Source organism: Gossypium arboreum, chromosome 6, assembly GCF_025698485.1.
Source record: "Gossypium arboreum isolate Shixiya-1 chromosome 6, ASM2569848v2, whole genome shotgun sequence".
Classification (NCBI taxonomy): Eukaryota; Viridiplantae; Streptophyta; class Magnoliopsida; order Malvales; family Malvaceae; genus Gossypium; species Gossypium arboreum.
Window position 1 is genome coordinate 99,227,873 of NC_069075.1, and position 22,058 is coordinate 99,249,930.

Sequence of the window (22,058 nt, forward strand, 5' to 3'; positions counted from 1 at the left end):
ACATCCATAAATATTCTAAGTATTTGGGGTATAGATATGTATAATTTGGCGTTTATCAAATACCCCCACACATAAGCATTTTCTTGTCCTTAAGCAAAATTCTCATTTACTGCTAGCATTCATTCTTCTCAATCACATAATCATTACTGGTAATGTCACAAGTTATTCCATAAAAAACCATACAGTGAGAATTCAGCTATAGGGGCATTAAAAGCCTCAAACAATCTAAATCGAATATTTTGATAATAAAATCATAGGTAATCTCCTTCCTCTAAGTAATTAACTTTTAGTCCTAAACATACAAGAGATGACATCCTCACTAAAGATTCACTCAAATCACTCAAAGTGTTTAAGGTTTAAGATTAAGCACTCGATTGTCTAACATGAAAAGTTATTACCATAGGCTTGCATGAAAATCAAATCTCTACCACTTGTAAATGATATGATACACTAATCAAAAGCTCTTTGCATGGTTGTAATGGGGTTTAGGTTACATGTATGGATACAAGTTAAAGAGACAAAGGTTAGAATCGAGATAATTTCAATATATTACCCCACTATCAAAAACTTAATTACTGAACCACAAATAAATATCTAGAACTATTTTACATGAGTTCATGACAACTTTAGCTTGCTGAGAAGTACAATATAATATTGAGTTTTTTTTTAAGAACAAATCAAGTCGATACAATATAGAAATCATACTTCATGATTCAGTAACAAAAAATGGTGAACATAGTGAGGTAACAATATTAAATTCAATCTCGATAAAAAGGGTCAAATTCAGTAGGAGGATTTCAACAATAATGGGTTAATGGGTTAATGATGAGGGTTAATCAATGAAAAAGGGTTAGTAGGTTCAAGGGGTTTCACTAAGGGTTTAATTATGTGGGAAGGCTTTTTATGGAGTAAATGGGTTAAATCCTAAGTACCTTTATCGTCTCAGTATATCAAATCATACGTGTGATCTCGATATGTATAATCAAAGCAAGTTCTAGAATAACAGTTCAATATCGACACTCTCAAACCACAAAAGAAGTGAGCAAAAAAGAAAGCTATATGCTCAAAAGGCTAAAAAATCTCACCAAAAATTTGGGTTTTTGATGTCATTCCTGTATACTTAAGATTTCAAGATAATACCTCAATTTAGGAAAATAATCTAAAAATTTTAATTCTCAAATTATCAACTTATCATGCTTGATTCTCTAATGTCCTATAATCAAATAATCATGCATAATTCCCATGGTCTAATTTATGACTTACCAACAATAATTATAGATCAATCAGAATTTATTTGATCAAGATTATGAGAAAATCACTTAAGCACAAGACCAACTTCAGGGATTTAAGAATAATGCAAAAAGTTAGGTTTCATGTTCACCCGCCACACTTATGATGTACATTGCCCTCAATGTACAAAGATATATTATTCAAAATAAAGAAAATCATAAGCAGAAAGCAGGTGAAACTCCCTGTTATATGGATGTGGAGCTTGATTCTGAGGATAGAGTGTTCAGGGGAAGTAGTAGCTGCCATTGTTCTTGGCTAGATGAAGAAATTGGGTTGTTGAACATAGAACTCGTGAGGTATTGTTTCCCTTTTGTTTCCTCAATCAGTAAAATATTCCTAACAGCTTTGCTTCGAAGTCTGTAGAATCATGAAGAGCTTATTAAGAGTTGGTGTGGAAGAGAGCGTAGTGGAATTACTTGTTAGAAGTACCAAAAAATGAAAAAAGTAAAATTTACTAATATCGATATGTCTTTCAAAATAAAATAATAAAATGAAAATGAAAATAAAAATCAAAAGAAAATAAAAACAAAATAAAATAAAAATAAAAATAAGAATAAATAATAAAAAAAGTAGGAGGATTCAATGATCCTCGTCGGTGGGGCCTTCAGGTAGTGGTGCTGGAGTGGCGATGTGGAAGTGTTGGCACAGCTGCTGCATCATGGCCTGCATATCATCCATCTGTCGGTCCCATCGCTGATCTCGCTCGTGGATCATCTCGAACTGTGTAGTGCAATACTGCTCGAAATGGGCAAGTCGGTCGGAAAGGTGTGCTAATAAAGTAGCCGCATGAGCTGGTTGTTCCCTAGGTGGAGTGGTAGAAGGCTCCGCATACTGTGGGGGAACATCATCAGGGATGTCCTCAAGATCCTCCTCGTCAATGGCATGCGAGAGACGGTACTGAGGAGGATCGGTCCCACGTCGGCGCTCGATCATCCTTATGTGTAACATAGTCGTGATGCCCTGTGGGGACATCTGACTTATCAGGGTAAATGCTGATGACTGGGCCGCGATGTTGAGGAGGCCGAAGTGTCTGGCAAGGCGTGTCACGTAGGGGCCGATGGAGATCACTCCCTTCCTATGCCGCTCAGTCTGATGGCGAATGGCGAAAGCAATGAAGTAGGCCAAGTCAGCCACGTGTGCATTCGCTATGCACTATAAATAGTAGGCATCATGGGTGTTGACGATGCCAGTGATCTCTCTCCTTCCAGTTAAGGTGTGTGCCAATATGGCATGGAGATATCGTAGGGAAGGGAGGAAAGCTGAGGCCTTCGGGCGACTGAGGTCGTAGTTGGAAGAGAGTGGTGCCAAAGCCTTCCAGCACAAGAAGGGGGAGATGTGGATATTGCGTGGTAGTGCATTCATGTCCTCCTCCTCCATAAACTCATCTGTGTAAAGTCTCAGAGCAACTCCAAACTCTGGGACACTCATCGAACTAACTAATCAGAAGTGAATGGTGCCGGGGTCGTCATTGTTCGTCATCACCACCTGTAAATGAAAAGTAGAGCATAATTCTAAAGTTAGCTCTAAATAAGTGGGCTCGGTGATAGAGAAGAACCGTTCCCATGGGTCTGTGGATAGGAGGGCGCGGATGGTGTCAGCGAGCTGGACTTGCTCTACGGCAGCCCAGTCGATGCAGTGACCTGTGGTGATGGGTTGTGCACGTAGTATTTGAAATAGCTCTTCCTGCAAAGCTTGTGGAAAGTCAAGGAACGGGTGCTGAACTTCAGCTGTAGCACGTATCAAGGAAGAACCCGGTCCCCTACGTCTCTTTGAGGATGGGACCGCGGCCTTCTTTCCTATCGATGACGACATAATGTACCTGAAAATATATGAGCAGTGATAGAATCCATGATACATCAGTAGTTAAGCAAGAGGCCCAAAGCTAGTATATGCTATTTAGTGGCTTAAATAATTCAAATATAGAAAAATTTAAAGTAAATTCCTAACTTGTTTAAAGCAAAATAGTACAATATCTATGTAAAGCATGTAGAATACTAATGTAGCAATACAAATTGGAAAAATAAAGTTGAGAAAGTGAACCAAGGGCTGTTTTATGGCAGCGCACGGGCGTGTGGTGGCGAGCACGGGTGTGTAACGTGGAGATATAGCCGTGTGGAGGAAAAATGGAGGGTATAGAGAGGGGAAAGTGAGGATTAATACAAGGGGAATGGATTTAGGGTGGTTTGAAGGTTAGAGAAGTGAGAATCTTGGGAATGGTTTCAGGGTGGTTTGAAGGTTAGAGAAGTGAGAATCTTGGGAATGGTGGCCGAAATAAGGATTAGGGAGTGGGGAGGAGGAGTTTTTGACTAGGGTTTTGAAAGGGGGAAGAAGATGAACAGTGGTTTGTTTATATAAGAGAGGGTCACACAGCCTAGGGCCATGCCCGTGTGCTTTGAGTGCGAGCTCGTGTTTTTCAAAATTTTCAATTTAGGTCGTGCTCGGCTACTGTCCCATGCCCATGTGTCTTGGGCGTGTATAGCACACGGCCATGTCGCACGGTGCCTAGCTTTGTTTGCTTCTCCCATGCCATGTCACACGCCCGTGTCAAAGAAACAGAATCGATCCTTGTCCCTAGCACACCCGTGGGTTTTCATTCCCACGCTCGTGTGTTCCTATCAAATTCACCCACGGCCATGTCGCACAGCCATGGGGATTTATTGCACTCCGTGTTTTGGGTAAATCATGTCCTGCTTCAACACAGCCGTATCGCACGGCCGTGTCTCTTCCCCTGTTTGGCCACGGCTTTAGGCACGCCCGTGCGCCTGGCAGTGTGTGCTTGGGTTGCCTCTTGAGAAGCGCTTATTTATAGTCTAAGCTCGACTTACCTCTCTGTTGAATGATCATGGTGGTTCAAGAAGTTCATACTCCTTATTCCTGTTGTTAATTTTAAAATAAGGTTTTAAACGGGTATTGTTTACCTTAAAAGTGCCGAACTTGGGATGACTCACCTCCACTGTACCGGATGGAAAAATACTAAGTACCGTAAGAGGGATTTCCTCATTTGGTGTGGTAGTGACAATGTGAGGATCAACGGCATCTAGTAAGACTGAATCACTGACCTGAAGTTGATTAGGAGAGGTATCGGGCTTGTTTTTGCGTAGTTTTGGTTTATCATGTGTTCTTGATTTGTGTTCTCGCCATTCGTCTAGCTCCTCTATCCGTAGTCTTTGTTCTTCATTGACGTCTTTGTTCTCTTCATGATAGTAGCGCACTGTCTTTGTTGTCTTTGTTCAAGGAAGTTCCTGCAAGGATGATTGAATTTTAGTTTTATCATCGACAGTTTTTATAGCAGAATCTTGAGTCTTAGAGGTTTTGACTGAGTTGCGTGCTTGGAGTGTTACTTCGTCGTCACCTGCATGAAGTGTTAGCTCTCCTGTGCCTACATTAATAATGGTTCTGGCAGTTGCTAAAAATGGTCATCTTAAAATTAGAGGTACCTCGTTATCCTCATCCATATCTAAGACAACGAAGTCTACTGGGTAAATAATTTTATCAATTTTAATGAGAACGTCTTCAATAATACCCTTAGGAAATCTAACTGTTTTGTCAGCCAATTGTATGCTCATCCTAGTCTGTTTTGATTTACCGAGACCAAGTCGTTTAAACATTTTATATGGCATAACATTTATACTTGCCCCTAGATCAGCTGAAGCATTATTCACAGATAGACAACCAATTAAGCAAGGAATTGTAAAACTCCCTGGATCTTTCAATTTGTTAGGTAGCTCATTCTTTAGAATAGCTGAGCAGACTGCATTGAGTTCCACATGTGATGTAGCGTCTAATTTCCTTTTATTGCTCAGAAGTTCCTTTAAGAATTTTGCTGAGTTAGGCATCTGCGAAAGAACTTCAATAAAGGGCAAGTTAATATGTAATTTCTTTAAGAGTTTGACAAACTTACTGAATTATTCTTCTGTTCTGTCTTTCGTCATCGCTTTAGGATATGGCACATGAGGTTCGTGATTTGTACTTACCTGTTTGGGATCATTATTGTTTACCTCTTCTTGTCCTTTGTTCATCGCGTTGGCTTGCTGTATTTCTGGCTCAAGTGTAATGAATCCTTCCTTATCTTGAGTACTAATTACATTGAGGTGTTCCCTCGGATTAGGTTCAATATTACTTGGTAGGCTCCCTTGTGGTTGTTCGGAGATTAGTTTGGATAGCTGGCCTATTTGAGTTTCGAGTCCTTGGATCGATGCTTGTTGATTCTTAAGTGCTGTCTTAGTATTTTGGAAATGGGTTTCTGACACCGAAATGAATTTAGAAAGCATCTATTCAAGGTTTGGTTTTTTCTCTTGTTGATAAGGTGGCTATTGAAAACCTTGAGGATTTTGTGGCTTTGGATTCCCTTGACCTCCCTAAGAAAAATTGGGGTGGTTCCTCCAACCTGCATTATAAGTATTACTGTATGGGTTATTTTGAGATCTAAAGTTATTGTTACCCATATAGTTGACTTGTTCATCTTCGGTTGTGGGATTGAAGGATTGATATTTTGTACACCTCCTCCGCTGGAGTCACACCTCATTACTGGATGTACATGCATAGAACCAAGAAAATTATCAATCTTTTTATTGAGAAGTTCTACTTGATTAGAGAGCATGGTGACTGAATTGATGTTATAGACGCTGGCTATTTTCGTTGGCTTTGTCCTCATAACTTGCCACTGATAGTTGTTTAGTGACATCTCCTCAATGAATTCATAGGCATCTTTTGGTGTTTTATTGTTGATGGTTCCGCCAGTAGCTGTGTCAATCATTTGTCTTGTCGAGGGATTCACACCATTGTAGAACGTTTGAACTTACAGCCAAAGTGGTAACCCATGGTGAGAGCACCTTCTCAGTAAGTCCTTGTATCTCTCCCATGCATCATAAAGTGTTTTTAAATCCATCTGCACAAAAGAAGAGATATCATTACGCAATTTAGCCATTTTAGTCAGCGAAAAATATTTTAGTAAAAATTTCTCGGTCATTTATTCCCAAGTAGTGATAGACCCTCGTGGTAACGATTTCAACCACTATTTAGCTTTATTTCTCAGTGAAAAGGAAAATAACTGAAGAAAAATGGCATCATCAGAAACGCCATTGATTTTGAATGTATCATAAAATTCAAGAAAATTCGCCAAGTGCGTGTTGGGATCCTCATCCTGCAAATCATCAAACTGAACAAACTGTTGTATCATCTGAATTGTGTTAGGTTTTAGTTCGAAATTATTCACAGCAATAGCAGGTCTAACTATACTAGACTCAGTTCCTATTAAAGAAGGTTTAGCATAGTCATACATAGTACGTGGAGCAGGATTTTGATTAGCTGCAACTGCCGGAGGTAGCTGATCGCCTGGGTTTTTAGCCATCTTGTCGGTTGGGGTTTGAGTATCGTCTTCTCATTCGTTCTCTGTGTATTGTAAACTATGTCTTATTTCTCTTTGATTTCTATGAACTGTGCGATCGATTTCTTTGTCAAAGAGTAATGGTTCTGACGGGTTTCTTCTAGTCATAAACAATAAAAACCCGGAAAGAGAGAAAAAGTAAATTAATAAATAATAAAATAAAATAAAATCGCAAGAAAAATAAATGGCTAAAGTAATAAAAATTTAGTGTTCCTAATATTCCAGTTCCCCGGCAACGGCGCCAAAAACTTGATCGCATGATTCGTAACAAGTAATAAATATTTATAATGAAGATCAAACCTAGACTAACTATTATTACGACAAAAAGGCAAGCACACCTATCAAATAATAGTATAGTAATGGCAAGACTGGGATATCGTACCCAAGGGAACCAAAAGTACTAGTAATAACTATCTTTTTATTATCTATCCTAAGAAATAAAACGGTTTGTTTTAATTAACTAATTATTTAAACTAATTAACTGATTTAATTAAAGCAAAGAGAAAATTTGGAAAAAGACTTGAAGAAAAACAATTGATAAAGACGACACCCAAGGAGGAATCCACCTAGATTTCACTTGTTATCTAACTCTGAACCGGACGATTCATTCACTTGACTTGATCCGTAGAGATCCCTAAGTTAAGTTATTATCCGTATTCAAGACTAATAACATCTAATCCCTAGATTGAATAACCGAGACTTTTCTCTAATTAATACTCTAGGGTTGCATTAACTCAATCTATGGATCCCCTTATTAGGTTTCACCCTAATCCGACAAAATCTCGTAACCCTATTTCTAGGCATTCGATCAACTCCTCTTAATTATGCCAAATCTACTCTTAGGCAGGGTCTATTCCTCCTCTGCATAAGCACATCAAATCATGAATTAATACTCGGAACATTAACTCAAGCATTAAGAACACATAATTAAGAAAAAATCAAGTATTTATCATACAGTTCAGATAATAATAACAAGATCCATCATAGGTTTTATCCCCTTAAGTACCTAAGGGGTTTAGTTTATAATAAAATAAGAGTACATCTCAAAAGTATGAAAATAACAAAACATAAAGAAAACTCTAAAACCCCTAAAGGAATTCTGAGAGAGATCTTTAGTCTTGGAGTAGTTCCGGCTTTTAAGATGGATCGTCTGGCTTTCTTCAAGTAATTCCTGGAGTGTGGTACTGTATTCCAGAAAAGTTCTGGAAAGAGCGGCCTCTTTCTAGGTCACACTTAGGGTGTTTATATAGGCTTCGGATTGGCTTTCTTCCTCCCTAAGTACCATTTCTGTGTAAAATACAACTCTTTGAAAAAAGGACATGCCCGTGTGCGACGGCCGTGTGACGTGATTACCAGGCCGTGTTTGATTCACTGAATTGCACACGACTGTGTGGCTCAATGGCCAGGCCGTGTGAATTGTGAAAACCTTGGCCGACACCCCCGAAAGCCACGAGCGTGTGAGATGCCCGTGTGGCAAGGCTTAGGCCGTGTCATCTTCTTAATTTGGTTCGTTTTGTCCCTTTTTAGCTTGTTTTTGGCTCCTTTCGACTCTTGGTGCTCTCCTGAGTACAAAACATGAAATAACCGGATTAAGAGCACCAAAATCCAAAAATCTAGTAATAAACATCCATAAATATGCTGAGTATTCGGGGTATAGATATGTATAATTTGGCATTTATCACCTAACCTGTATCCGTCGCCAGAATAGGGTTACAGAGCATTACCAGAGTTTTCAAATCAAATGAACATATATTTATGAACATTCCAGATCATCAATAAACATAATTAAACCATGTCAAAACATACTTATTGTCCCTTATATGAGCCCTCGAGGCCCTAAAAATGCATTAGAAACAAGTCAGGACTAAATTGAAAACTCAAAGAATTTTTCAGGAAACAAGGAAAATTTTCAACTCTGTAGGGGTCACACGGCCAATAGACATGCCCTTGTCTCAGGCCGTGTGGGCATTCAAAGTAGGGACACACTGTCGTGTCCCAGACCGTGTTCGTGCCCATATAACTCATTGACTTGGGTCACAGGGCCAAGCTACACGCCTATGTGCCATGCCGTGTACCCTTTGAAGTAACCCCACACGCCCGTGTGCTAGGCCATGTGCTAGGTCGTGTAACAGCTTGACTTGTAACCTTTTGAAAGCTACAGGGTACACACGACTGTGTCACTTGACCTTGTGTCACACACGACTGAGACACACACACGTGTGACAAAAATGGGCCCGTGTGGATGAAAATAGGCCATTTTACATGCCATTTTCTCACCCAATTTGGCATGTTACAACACACTGTAACACCCTTAGCCCATATCTGTCGCCGAAATAGGGTTACGGAGCATTACCAAAATTTACAGAACAATTACAGATAATTCGTATCATTTACTATTCATATCTAAAACTAATCATGTCGAGCCTTGAATGGACCCTCGAGGCCCAATTTAAATGTTAAAAACAAGTCAGGATTGAATCGGAATCACAGAAAATTTTTCTTATATCTAGGGGTCACACGCCCGTGTGAGTAGGCCATATTGCTCACACGGCCAAGTGACATGCCTATGTCTTAGGCTGTGTGGTCATTTAATGTAAGGCACACAACCATGTCCCAGACCCTGTCCTTACCCGTGTAAATCTCTGACTTGGGTCACATGGCCAGCCACACGCCCGTGTGCTAGCCTATGTGGTCAATTTAATTTTAAAAAATTAGCTGCAGAATTCACACGGCCAAGGCACATGCCCTTGTTTTAGTCCTTGTGTCACACAGGGCTAAGACATACGCCCGTGTCTCTATCCGTGTGTCTAGTTCTAAGCATTCTGTTTCTAAATTTTAAGATGTAGGGGACACACGACCGAACTACATGCCCATGTGCCAAGCCATGTGTCACATGGTCAAAGACACAAGCTCGTGTGTCTACCCACATGGACAAAAATAAGGCCATTTCCTAGCCTTATTTCTCACCCAAATTTAACCTTCAACCTACAACAAAACTTTTATATATTTGCCAACTAACTCAAGTCACACAAATCAAACAAACTTCAATATCATATATGTTATAACATCTTCATATAATCATGTGTTTAAACTTACCTTTTAATGAAGACATATAATTTTACCCTAATTCAATCTAACCATGCTATATACTTATTTATATATATCAAACATAATATAACTTTATAATAATATATCAAAACACACTATCATTAGCCATTCCAATGGCTAAGTTACAAACAACCATTTACATGCCAACATTGGCAAAGTTAGCTTATACATGCCATTGTACCAAAATAAGTTTACTATTTGTACCAAAACAACCTGATGGATAGTGTGATGATGCTCCAACTGAACTCCAACCTTTATGAGTTTACGAATACTATAAAAAAAAACCTAGTAAGCATTTAATGCTTAGTAAGTTCATATAACAAGAATTAAACTTACCAATCATATTTAATTAAAATATATAATAATAACATGCTTCCCAACAAATTGGCAATTTGCCTAATCACATACACTCAATTAAGCAAGTTAGTTACATAATTCACATGTACATCAAATAACCATAGATGAGCTCATCATGCTACAAACTTTCAAGTATTTTAGAAGTATTCAAGACATAATTCTTTTCATTTCATAATTTTTCATGTTAGGAATTTATTATGTTGAATTATTGAAATTACGATGGATACTCAGTTAGTATACACAAGGTTTACAAATCAATGATCCGTCAGTTCATGTTCAAGGGTACCCGTTAGGGCACATAATCAGGAAGCACATTCTCAACCAACATCTCAAGATGCTCAAATGAGCCATGTAATAGGACACTTATCTGGGCTAAAAAGGAAACTCATAAGTGTTTTAATCAGGGAGCTTATAAAGCTTTACAAGTAACTCCAAAGAGTTATTATCAGGGAGTACAAGATAAGGTAACAGAGAGTTCAAATGAGCCATGTCAAGAAACTCATAAGAGCCTATATCAGGACTCTCACGTAGAGCTATGTTTGTGTCCGCAATAAATGTTGGATCACAACCGATTGAATCATCTAACAGGACGCTCACAAAGAGCTGCGGTAGTGTGCAACACATGCAGAATCACTACCGATCAGGATGCTCGCAGGAACTATATAACAGGGTGCTCGAGAAGGCTTTTTTCAGGATGCTCGTTCGAGCTATAATGTCCACAACATATGCAGGACCACATTCAATATGGGAAATCATATTTATCCATCGAAATTCATCATTCAAACGGAACTTAACTCTATTGGAATTCATTATTCAAACAGAACTTAATATTTTCTGGATATGATCGAACATGTGATTATTCCATATATTTATAACATTTTTACATTTCATATAATCACATTCCATAGTTAATTCAAACATAAATTAGACACAATTTAGTTACACGAACTTACCTCGATACTTATTCGTATTTAAAGGTCTATAATCCAACACATTTTCTTTTCCTCGATCTAACTTCAAATTTTAGTTATTCGGATCTATATAAATGAATTTAATCATCAATTTAATACAATTTATACTCAATTGGATTCAATTTACACCCTAGGAAAAATTACCATTTTGCCCCTATAATTTTCATAAATTCTAATGTCGTCCCTAGGCTTGGAAAATAAAATTCATGCAATTTAAGCCTTATTCCAAGCCTAACCAAAATTTTCATATATCATTTACAGCACAAGTATTGCACAAAATTTAGAATTTTTCCATAACTTTTACATCTTTACAATTTAGTCCCTGAATCATAATTTCATCAAAATTCACTTTGTAAAAGTTGTTTATATATCAACAACCTTTCATTTTCTACAATAAATTTCAAATTTTCAGCATATTCATCCATGGAAAAACTTTTTTACTTTGATAATTTTTCAAATTAATCCCCAAAATAGATAGATGAAGCTATCCTGATCTCAAAAATATAAAAATTACTAAAAACGGGACAAAGATACTTACCTAATTAAGCCAAGAAAAGCTTGTTTTCTCTTTCCTAGGGTTTTCATAGAATTTTGGGGATGAATATGATATAAAATGGTATTATTTCTTATTTATCATCTTTTAATTTTTCTCATTTCCAATTTAGTCCTTTTCTTTTTCTAAATTTTCATGGATGATTCATCAAAAATATCTACTAACTTTTCTTTAATGGTCTAATTACCATATAAGGACCTCAAGTTTTGAATTCCATAGCTAATTGATCCTTTTAGCTACTAGAACTCAACTTTTTTATTTTATGCAATTTAGTCCTTTCTATAATTAAACACATAATCGATAAAATTTTCTTATCAGAATTTTCATATAATATTCCTATCATAATGCAGACCATTCAATAATATTAAAATAAATTTTCTTTCTTGCTCGGATTTGTGGTCCTGAAACCACTATTCCAATTTCACTAAAAATGGGCTGTTACACACACAACATTGCTCATACTTACAAGCTATAACAAGACATATAAATAAAGCATAAACAAGTCATATACATATGATATAATATCATACAACCAATATGCCCTTAGGCACCTCAAATGACAATATGCAAACATGTATAATCATGTACTCATATTGGTCAAAATGATCAACTAACTTTCAAATAGATTTGCATCAATTCATGCTACATAGTTACTTACTAAAACTTTTCAATTGGTACCAAATATGTCTTTCTAAACTAGCACCAAATCACCATATAAGTCATATCACAAAACACATTTAACTATCATTTTACCTTTCATTCTTCAACACAAAACAAGCCACATATCAACCATGTTAATGCTATTTATATACATACAAAAATATGCCAAACACAAGCCAAATAAAATGGCTATATTTACAACAAAACATATAGGCCAACATTAACCAAAATACCTATACATGCCATTATAACCAAAATTAAACAACTGAATGTACCAAAAGAGCTGATAGATAGTGTGATATAGTTTCAACTCGAACGAGCTTCCAATTCACTATAAAACACAGAAAAATAACACAGAGTAAGCATTTAAGTTTAGTATGTTCGTATAACATAGAATTTTAACTTACCATATAGTCATATAATAAGTAAGAAAACAATCATATCACAATACAATTTGGATGCTGAGGCTCAACAACAAGGCCATTTATCTCAGGTTTAATTTTCATTGAATGTTACGGTGGCAAGCAAGACTATTTCGGCACCAGACGTTCCATCGTATGCTGGACAACTGCCAGCAGAGATGTTTTGATCATCTCGTGGATTTGAGTTTTCTCGTCATAGTCGAGGTAGTGGATGACCTGATGGTAGCACGAGGCCCCAATGCAATATTTGTAGAAAGTTTGGGTACCTTACTTGGAGATGTTTCTATCGGTATGATTCGGTGTCTAACGGGGAGGGGAAAAACCCTAGATGAAGGCTGACAGTGTGTAACGCCCCGTACCCGAGACCGTCGCCGGAGTCGAACACGAGGTGTTAACAGGCTTAATTCATTACTTAAACAGCTCAAACAATTTATTTTTAAAATTTCCAGTTAAACTAGCAATCTGTGTCACAGTCGCTTAAAAATTCATATCTCGAGTTATGAAACTCGAAATCCAATTCCGTCAATTTTCCCTGAAAATATACTCATTTATCTATTTAATAATTATTTTATAGAATTTTTGGTCAAGCCAATTAGTACAGTTTATTAGTTAAAGTCTCCCCTGTTTCAGGGTTCGACTGCTCTGACCTCTGTGTATTACGAATCAGATATCTCTCTGTACAGAATTTCAATGACTATGAAGTTTGTTTCTCTTAAAACTAGACTCAATAAGGAATCTGTAAATATAAATAATGAATTCTAATTATATTTGTACAATTTACGATAAATTTTTAAAGTCAGAACAGGGGATCCAGAAATCACTCTGGCCCTGTTTCACAAAAATTCAAATATCTCATAAAATATAATTCATATACCTGTTTTGTTCAATCCATATGAAAATAGACTCATAATTCTTCAATTCCATATATTATTCATCATCTAATTGTATCTCTACTATTTTTAGTGATTTTTCAAACTCACATCACTGCTGCTGTCTGAATCTATTTTATGGTAAATTTTACCTATTTCATGGTTTCCATGGATTAGCTAGTAATTTAGCATACATAACACCAAATATGATCATGATTAGCCATTCCAATGGCTAATCATTACCAAGCATTTCCATACCACTCAATAACCATATCATAAGACCATATACACAAAATGGTTATAATGCTATACATGCCATATTCAAAATATACAAGCCATTATGCCAAGATGGTATACGGATAGTGTGAGCATGCCTCCGACCGTTTCCGATTTCCGAGCTGGCTTTTCAACACTACAAGGAATGAAAAGGAGGGAGTAAGCATAAATGCTTAGTAAGTTCACATGCAAATAGCAAGTAACATAACTATATAAGCAAACATAAAACACCATTTGCATAATCATCACCGAGATATTCATATCACATTTTCATTTATCATTTTACCATATTGTTGTTATATCGAGTTTTCAACACGAGGGTTAAGTACATACCTATTCAAAGTATTCATTTCACAACACTTACCAATACATCCCTTTCATCTCGAGTATTCCTCCGCTTGAGTAGAATTTTACCCGTTGAACATATCGAAATATAATTCGGATACATGGAAAGTTTGCACATAAGTGCTACATATGTAGCCAAGCTACCATGTAACCCGCCCATAAGTGAACTCGGACTCAACTCAACGAGCTTGGGCGTTCACATCCATAAGTGAACTCGGACTCAACTCAACGAGCTCGGATGCCTAGTTACATCTCTCGAACTCGACCTCAACTCAACGAGTTCGGACATTCGCATCCATAAGTGAACTCGGACTCAACTCAACGAGTTCGGATGCTCAACCATCCTAATGACATGTCACTTGTATCCTAATCTATTCCTAAGGTTCAAACGGGCTTTTTTTTCCCCGATCTCACATTTGCCGTCTTCCATGGAATATCGGAACCGATACTCGGTAGCAATTCATATTTATCAAGTAGTAAACATAATTTGCATATTACTCAACATTAACCACAAAGCATAATATTTCACGATTAAAAATCAGCATATCATATAATTAACATTAATAACTTAAAAATAACAATTATGCTACATTATTTACACATGAACTTACCTCGTATGCGAAAATGGCTACTTTTACCATTTCGTCCACAACGTGGTATTTTTCCATTTTAACCCGAATTTCAGTTTTCCTTGCTCTATCATTTAAAATATAGTCTAATTAGGACTCACATTATTCAAATTGACCCAAAATCATATTTTGGCAAAATTACAATTTTGCCCCTAAACTTTTGCATATTTACACTTTTGCTCCAAAGCTCGTAAATTAAACTTCAGCCTATTTTCTTATGTTTTATGACATGCTGATCATTTTTCCCTTCTATGGCAACATCAAATTCTCACTCTAACATGTACTTATGACTATTAGGTATTTTTACCGATTAAGCCCTTTTGCTCGTTTTCACTTAAAACCGAGTAGCACAAGTTGTCTAACATAATTTAAAACCTCATATTCTATCATAAAACACCAAAATACACAAATTTCACCTATGGGTATTTTTCCAAATATAAAACCTAGGTCAAATTATTGCTAAAATAAGCTAAATCAAGTTACCAGAACTCCAAAAATGTAAAAATCATTAAAAACGAGGCTAGAACGGACTTACAATTGAGCTTGGAAGCTTGAAAAACCCTAGCCATGGTTTCTCCTTGCTATATTCGGCCATGGGGTTGAAGATGAGCAAAATTGGCTTTTAATTTTGTATTTTAATTCATTTTACCCCTAAATGACCAAAATGCCCTTACTACTAAACTTTCCAAAAATTCCATCCATGTCCAATTTTTGTCCATAAACTTATAAATTGGTAAAATTGCTATTTAAGACCTCCTAATTAATATTTCAAAACAATTTCATACTAGAAACTTTTAGAATGCAAGTTTTGCAAATTATTCGATTTAGTCCCTAATTTCAATTTAAGCACTTTATGCATAAAATTTCTTCACGAAATTTTCACACAATTATGCAATCATATCATAGACCTTAAAATAATCATAAAATAATTATTTCTATCTCAAATTTTGTGGTCATGAAACCACTATTTCGACTAGGCCCAAAATTAGGATATTACACAGTGAGAATTCTAACTGGGTTGGATTTGCATCTCCTATGGGTTGTAAGCCCATTACAGATAATGGATCGAATTATTTTGGGTCATGTTATACGAATGGTGGATCGAACTGGTTTGGGCCAAAGTCTCCTCACTATGTTTTTGATCCAATAGCATGTGGTCCACTTCGTCATATTCAGCTTTTAGTTTATGAGACAGATCGAGTTCACCGTGGCCCAAGCATCAGTTTCAATCTCATTTTGCTTTTAACCATATGTGTAACGCCCCAATTTTCGGGATTTTTGTAATTTTCAATGAATTTTAGAAATACTGTGTTTCGACTGTCCGGTGTGGGTCTAAGTATGCTGGTGGGCCTTTAAAAGGCCCAAGAGTAAATTTAATTCGAGCCAATTCTTGAATTTCAATTTTGGAGAGAAAGGGTTCTGGCGATATGGGCTTTTAAAATTGAGGTGGTAAAATAGGACACAAAAAGATCTGTGGTAAAGTGGCATGTGGCGCCACCTAAGTGTTTGGGGAGTGATGTGTGCATGATTAGGGGGAGCCAGAGTTCAAGTCACAAGGTAAGTGTGTTGTTACTTTTATTTTTGTGTGCATGTGCCGGGTATGTGATGGAGCTTAAGTGGAAATTCGGCTAGGGCTTTAGGAAGGTTGGACCGTGGGTCTGAATGGCCATTAGGGCAAGATTTATTTTCTTTTTGTTTTGTTGAATTAGGGTTAGCCACCTAGAGCCTTCACTTTCATTCTATTCTCTTCTCAATGTCATAAAAAGCTAAAAAACGCAAAGTTAGATCTCCTGAGTGTCGAATTCTTCCTTCTCTTCTCCTCTCTTCTTCTATTTTCTTTTTCTCCTTCTTTTCTTCTCTGGCCGAAACATTCCTACCATTCTTGTAACACCCCTTACCCGTACCCAAGGCCGGGATAAGGTACGAGGCGTTACCGGACAAACATACAAACATTAAACTAAAATATGGCCCATAAAATTTCATTCATATTTCAAAACCTTCATTCACTTACACATAGTCCCTTATTTGAGTCTACGAAGCCCAAAACATACTTTAGAAAGGGTTCGGGACTAAACCAAGAACTTATGAAAATCTTGGAAATTTCATGCTTTAAGGCTCCACACACCCGTGTCCCAAAGTCGTGTTCCATACACGGCTGAGACACATGGTCGTGTCTCTGCCTGTGTGGAATATACCTAGGCTATTTTCCAAGCTTTGGTCAACCTTAATCTCTTACACACTTATACAAAATCAAAAGCATATAACATGGTATTCATTTAATGATTAAATATTCTCAATTAAACCACAAACATAGCATTTGTATGTCATCATACATGTGTCTCTCATACTTATTTTACCTTGTTTATTATAGTACCACTTATACATTTATACCAAGATTATCATCTTACAAAAATCTTCAGCTTAATCATCAAGAATTCATATTTAAAACTAGATCATATCTTTATAAAATACCACAATTCAGATGTGCAAAATAACATGTTTGCCTGAAACATTTCAATTCAACTCCATACCTAACAAGCATTAAATTGAGACTAGTCATATATATATATATATATATATATATATATATATATATATATACATGTCATGATACATATCATTCTCTTTCTGTTTTCTTGTAAACACATATCATTTATTTCATTATATCAATATTTCATATACCATAGTTTCCATGTATTCCACATATATTTATTTTCCTCCTCCTACTCTCCATTCCACATCCTTAATGTATATAGCATTCTTGTAAGTACGATTTCACAATTTACTAATAAATGCTCACATCAAACTGTCCACACTAGTCATAGTCACTTACTTATTTATAGTTCGAGTTACAGAGCTCCAAATTAAGATCCGTAAATTTCCCCTAAAACTAGACTCACATATCTTTCCACCATAAAATTTTCATAATTTTTAGTTTAGCCAATTAGTACAGTTTATTCATTAAAATTTCCCCTATTTCACTTTCTGACAGTTTTGACCTCTCTTTACTAAAAATTAATTATCTCACAGTACAGAATTCAGATAATGTTCTTGTTGATTTATCTTGAAAATAGACTCATTAGGGAATTTAAAAATATAAGTTTAAGTCTCTAATTATTTTTATCCAAAATTTTGTGATTTTCCAAAGTCAGAACAGGGGATCACATAATCATTCTGAACCAGTCTCACAAAAACATAAATATCTCAAAATATAGAACTTCTTTTTTTTCTCTGTTTCTTTTATATGAAAATAGACGCATTAAGATTTAATTTGATATCTCATTTAGTCTCTGATTCAATTTCTAATTTTTTTTGTGATTTTTCAAAATTACGTCACTGCTACTGTCCAAAACAGTTTTATTGCTAATTCACTCTTTCACACTTTCTTTGTATTAACCTCATTTTAACATACATATCACAAATCATTTGCACCACATTTCATACATCACAAGTATAGGCCCATGATCACAAGGTCACCATGAAATCATCCTCATGTATAACTTACTTGTTTATATCCTTACCACATCCTGGTCACTTAATGAACACATCATTCACATAACCAAGTTCCTGCACTTATTCATCACAAAACTCACAAAGCAATACATAGAGAGTCTCCCGTTGAACACTTCAGATCTATCCTCGATACTTGGTGGTTTCAGCACATAGCTCCACCCATCATATAGTTCGACTCTCTTGTACACATGGTGAACACTCAGTACCACCCATGTGACCTAGCCAATTTATCTCGTAGCTCTCTTGTCTACATAGTGTCCTTCACCTGGAACCACGTATGCGACCTAGCTACATATATCTCGTAGCTCTCTTGTCTACATGGTGTACACATAGTATCACCCATGCTACCTAGGTTCATAATAATGTCTTGTAGCTCTCTTGTACACATGATGTGCACTCAGCACCATACATGTGACCTAGCTACATACTATTTGTATCATCCAATCTTTCCGAAGGTTCAACCGGGATTTCTCTCTCTTTTCCAACAATTTCACCAATAAAGTAATTATCCACAAACATATTTCCAATATTATTATAAAATATCATAATACAAGTAATATTGATGTATTACTCACATATAAACTTACATCACATTTAATATCAAGGCAATAACATTAAATTACACATTGCCTTATTAAAAATCATATGAACTTTCAATTTCCCATAATATCCATAATCATAGAAATCACATTTATGTATGATAATTCAATGCACTTCATGTACCATAGACATATTTTTAAATCAATTCATAAACTTGGCACCATAATCATTTAATTTAACATAATTCAATTAATTCACTAAATTTTACTTTCAAATATAAATTACAACATTATTGCTATATTATTATCATACCAACTTACATACTTTCAACACCTCGAAAATTATAATAAATATATCAATTTTACATTGAAACATGCATATATTAATGCTTATTATACATATGAACTTACCTCGATACTAAAACGACCATTTTACCAACTTTCCCAATTTTCGATTTTTCTCTCATTATAGGTTCAAATCTCATTTTCCAGGATCTAAAACATCATATTTTACTTATTCAATTAATGTACTATTCAAAACAGTCCTTAACTCAAACTTTGGCAAAATTACAATTTTGCCCCTAAACTTTTGCATATTTACACTTTTGCCCCTAGGCTCGGGAATTAAACTTCATCCCTTATTCTTATGTTTTATGACATTCTGATCACTTTTCCCTTTTATGGCAACAGCAAATTCTCACTCTAACATATACTTATGACTATTAGGTATTTTTACCGATTAAGCCATTTTGCTCGTTTTCACTCAAAACCGAGTAGCACAAGTTGTCTAACATAATTTAAAACCTAATATTCTATTAAAATAGAAAAATAAACACATTTCACCTATGGGTATTTTTCCAAATATGAACCCTAGCTTAAATTATTTCTAGAATAAGCTTAATCAAATTACCGAGATTCCAAAAACGTAAAGAACTTGAAAAACGGGGTTATAACGGACTTACTATTGAGCTTGGAAAGCTTGAAAACCCTAGCCATGGCTTCCCCCATGCTAATTTCGGCCTCCATGAGAAAGATGAGTCAATTTTGGCTTTATTTTCCTTTTTTATTTCTTTTAATTACCAAATGACCAAAATGCCCTTCCTTACTAAACTTTCAAAAATTCCATCTATGTCCAATTTTTGTCCATCACTTAGAAATTGGTCAAATTTCTATTTAAGACCTCTTAATTAATATTTTAAAGCAATTTCATACTAGAAACTTCTAGAATGCAAGTTTTGCAACTTATTCAATTTAGTCCCTAACTTCAAATTGAGCATTTTATGCATAGAATTTCTTCACGAAATTTTCACACAATCATGCAATCATATCATAGACCTCAAAATAATCATAAAATAATTATTTCTAAATCGGATTTTGTGGTCCCGAAACCTCTGTTCCAACTAGACCCAATTTTGGGCTATTACAATTCTACTCATCTCCTCTTTCACTCCCATTCTTTTCTAAACCTCTATAGCCGATTGCCATAAAAGCCAAAATCCCAAAAGTTGTTTCTTGTGCCGATTTCTTCTAGTCAAAATCCTCCTATTTTCTTCATCTCTTTTGGCCGATTTTCACATCCTCTAAACCTCAACCCCTGTCGGCAATACCACTGCAAAACCACCATACCAAATCATGTTCTTCTTCACAGTTCCAAAAGCCGAAAACACCATAGTTTGTAGGGACATATAGCCAAATATTTTGATCTCTAAGATTCAATTTTTTCTAGTGTTTAAGGGCTAGATCTGCATCAGATTTGAGTAGAAACTGAAGTGGAATCATTTTGGTTGAAAGAACCTGAGGTAGGTACTCAAATCTATTCTTTATTTCGGGTTTTAAAAAAGCCAAAATCCCTAAAGGCATAGGGAGGTTGTCGATTGGAGCTTAAGGCTCTAAGGGTTGTAACAATTGATTTGTTTTGGTTTTAGTGTGATCCAGAGGCTGCTGATCGAAGGCTTGGACAAGTGGAACGACTAGATCTAGATCTAGTCTCTAGTTTTGGCAAAGGTAGGATTTCAAGGGCCATAGGTATTGATGTCCGATTATGGTAAGTAAGTTTATGATGGTTGCCATTGTATTTTGGATCTGATATGTCTAGTGACGATTGTAGGATATCGTGGGAGATTTCAGTAGTAGTTGTCACAAATCAGGTGTGTAAATGACACCCACTCATAGACTAGATTGGCAAAAGCCAAAAAGCCGAAATGCCGAAGAGCCGGCATTTTGTGAACTTGCGAGTGTGTGAGCACTCGTGAGATGGTTTGGTTGTTAATTTTGGTAATCACAAGTGGAATGATAACAGAGTGCGCAATTTCGTGCACTTCGGTATATTTGGGCTTAATGGGCCGAAAACGTGTTAGTGGGCTAACGGGCCCAATTCGGTAAAAACACTCGGTAAGTGTTTCTGTTAATGTGTTAATGGCTGTAATATGTATGTAAACCCTAAAATAGTTAAATTTACTAAAATACCCCTAAGTATGAAAATTACCATTATACCCTTAGGTACAAAATTACCATTATACCCCTATGGTTAATTTTGACTCAAATGCATAATATTTTGATTCTGTTTGTTGTATGCCATGACATGTATATCTGTTGCATGGGATATGAGTTATATTGATGGAGGAAGCGTTCTGGTGGCTCTGCCACAAATATTTGATCTGGTGGCTCTGCCACAAATATCTATTTCTGGTGGCTCTGCCACAATAGCTGTATCTGGTGACTCTGTCATAATATCTATTCTGGCAACCATGCTGCAAATTTTGTGACGTTTAGCGGATGGGTGGGTCGAGTAGTCTCCCCACATGGTGTAAGGTTGGCACGGGGGTGTATACGGATGGATATGGGTTGGATTTTCTGCATACAAGATATGTCTGTTCTGTTTTTGTTATGGGCCTATGGGCTTGATTCTGAATTCTGTATAGGGCTAAGGCCCAACTTAATCTGTTTCTGTGGTTTGAACTATTTGGACTATGGTTGGGTTATTTTACACACTGAGTTTTCCAAACTCACCCCTTAATTTTATCCGTGCAGGTAACCCCCAACCATAGTGGACTTGAAGCTGAGAGGGATTCAGAGTGGCCACATGTTTTGCAAGCTCAGTTTTCTTCTTATGACTGGATTAGTTTCATTTACTTTAATTG

At 36.2% G+C, this 22,058-nt stretch overlaps 1 non-coding gene across 1 annotated transcript; it reads left to right on the top strand.

Annotated features, from left to right (window-relative positions):
* The first annotated feature begins 6,104 nt into the window (after window positions 1–6,104).
* Window positions 6,105–6,211, top strand: LOC128295053 (small nucleolar RNA R71). Its single transcript, XR_008285360.1, has one exon. It is a non-coding gene; the product is annotated as a small nucleolar RNA R71 (small nucleolar RNA).
* The last annotated feature ends 15,847 nt before the right edge of the window (window positions 6,212–22,058 follow it).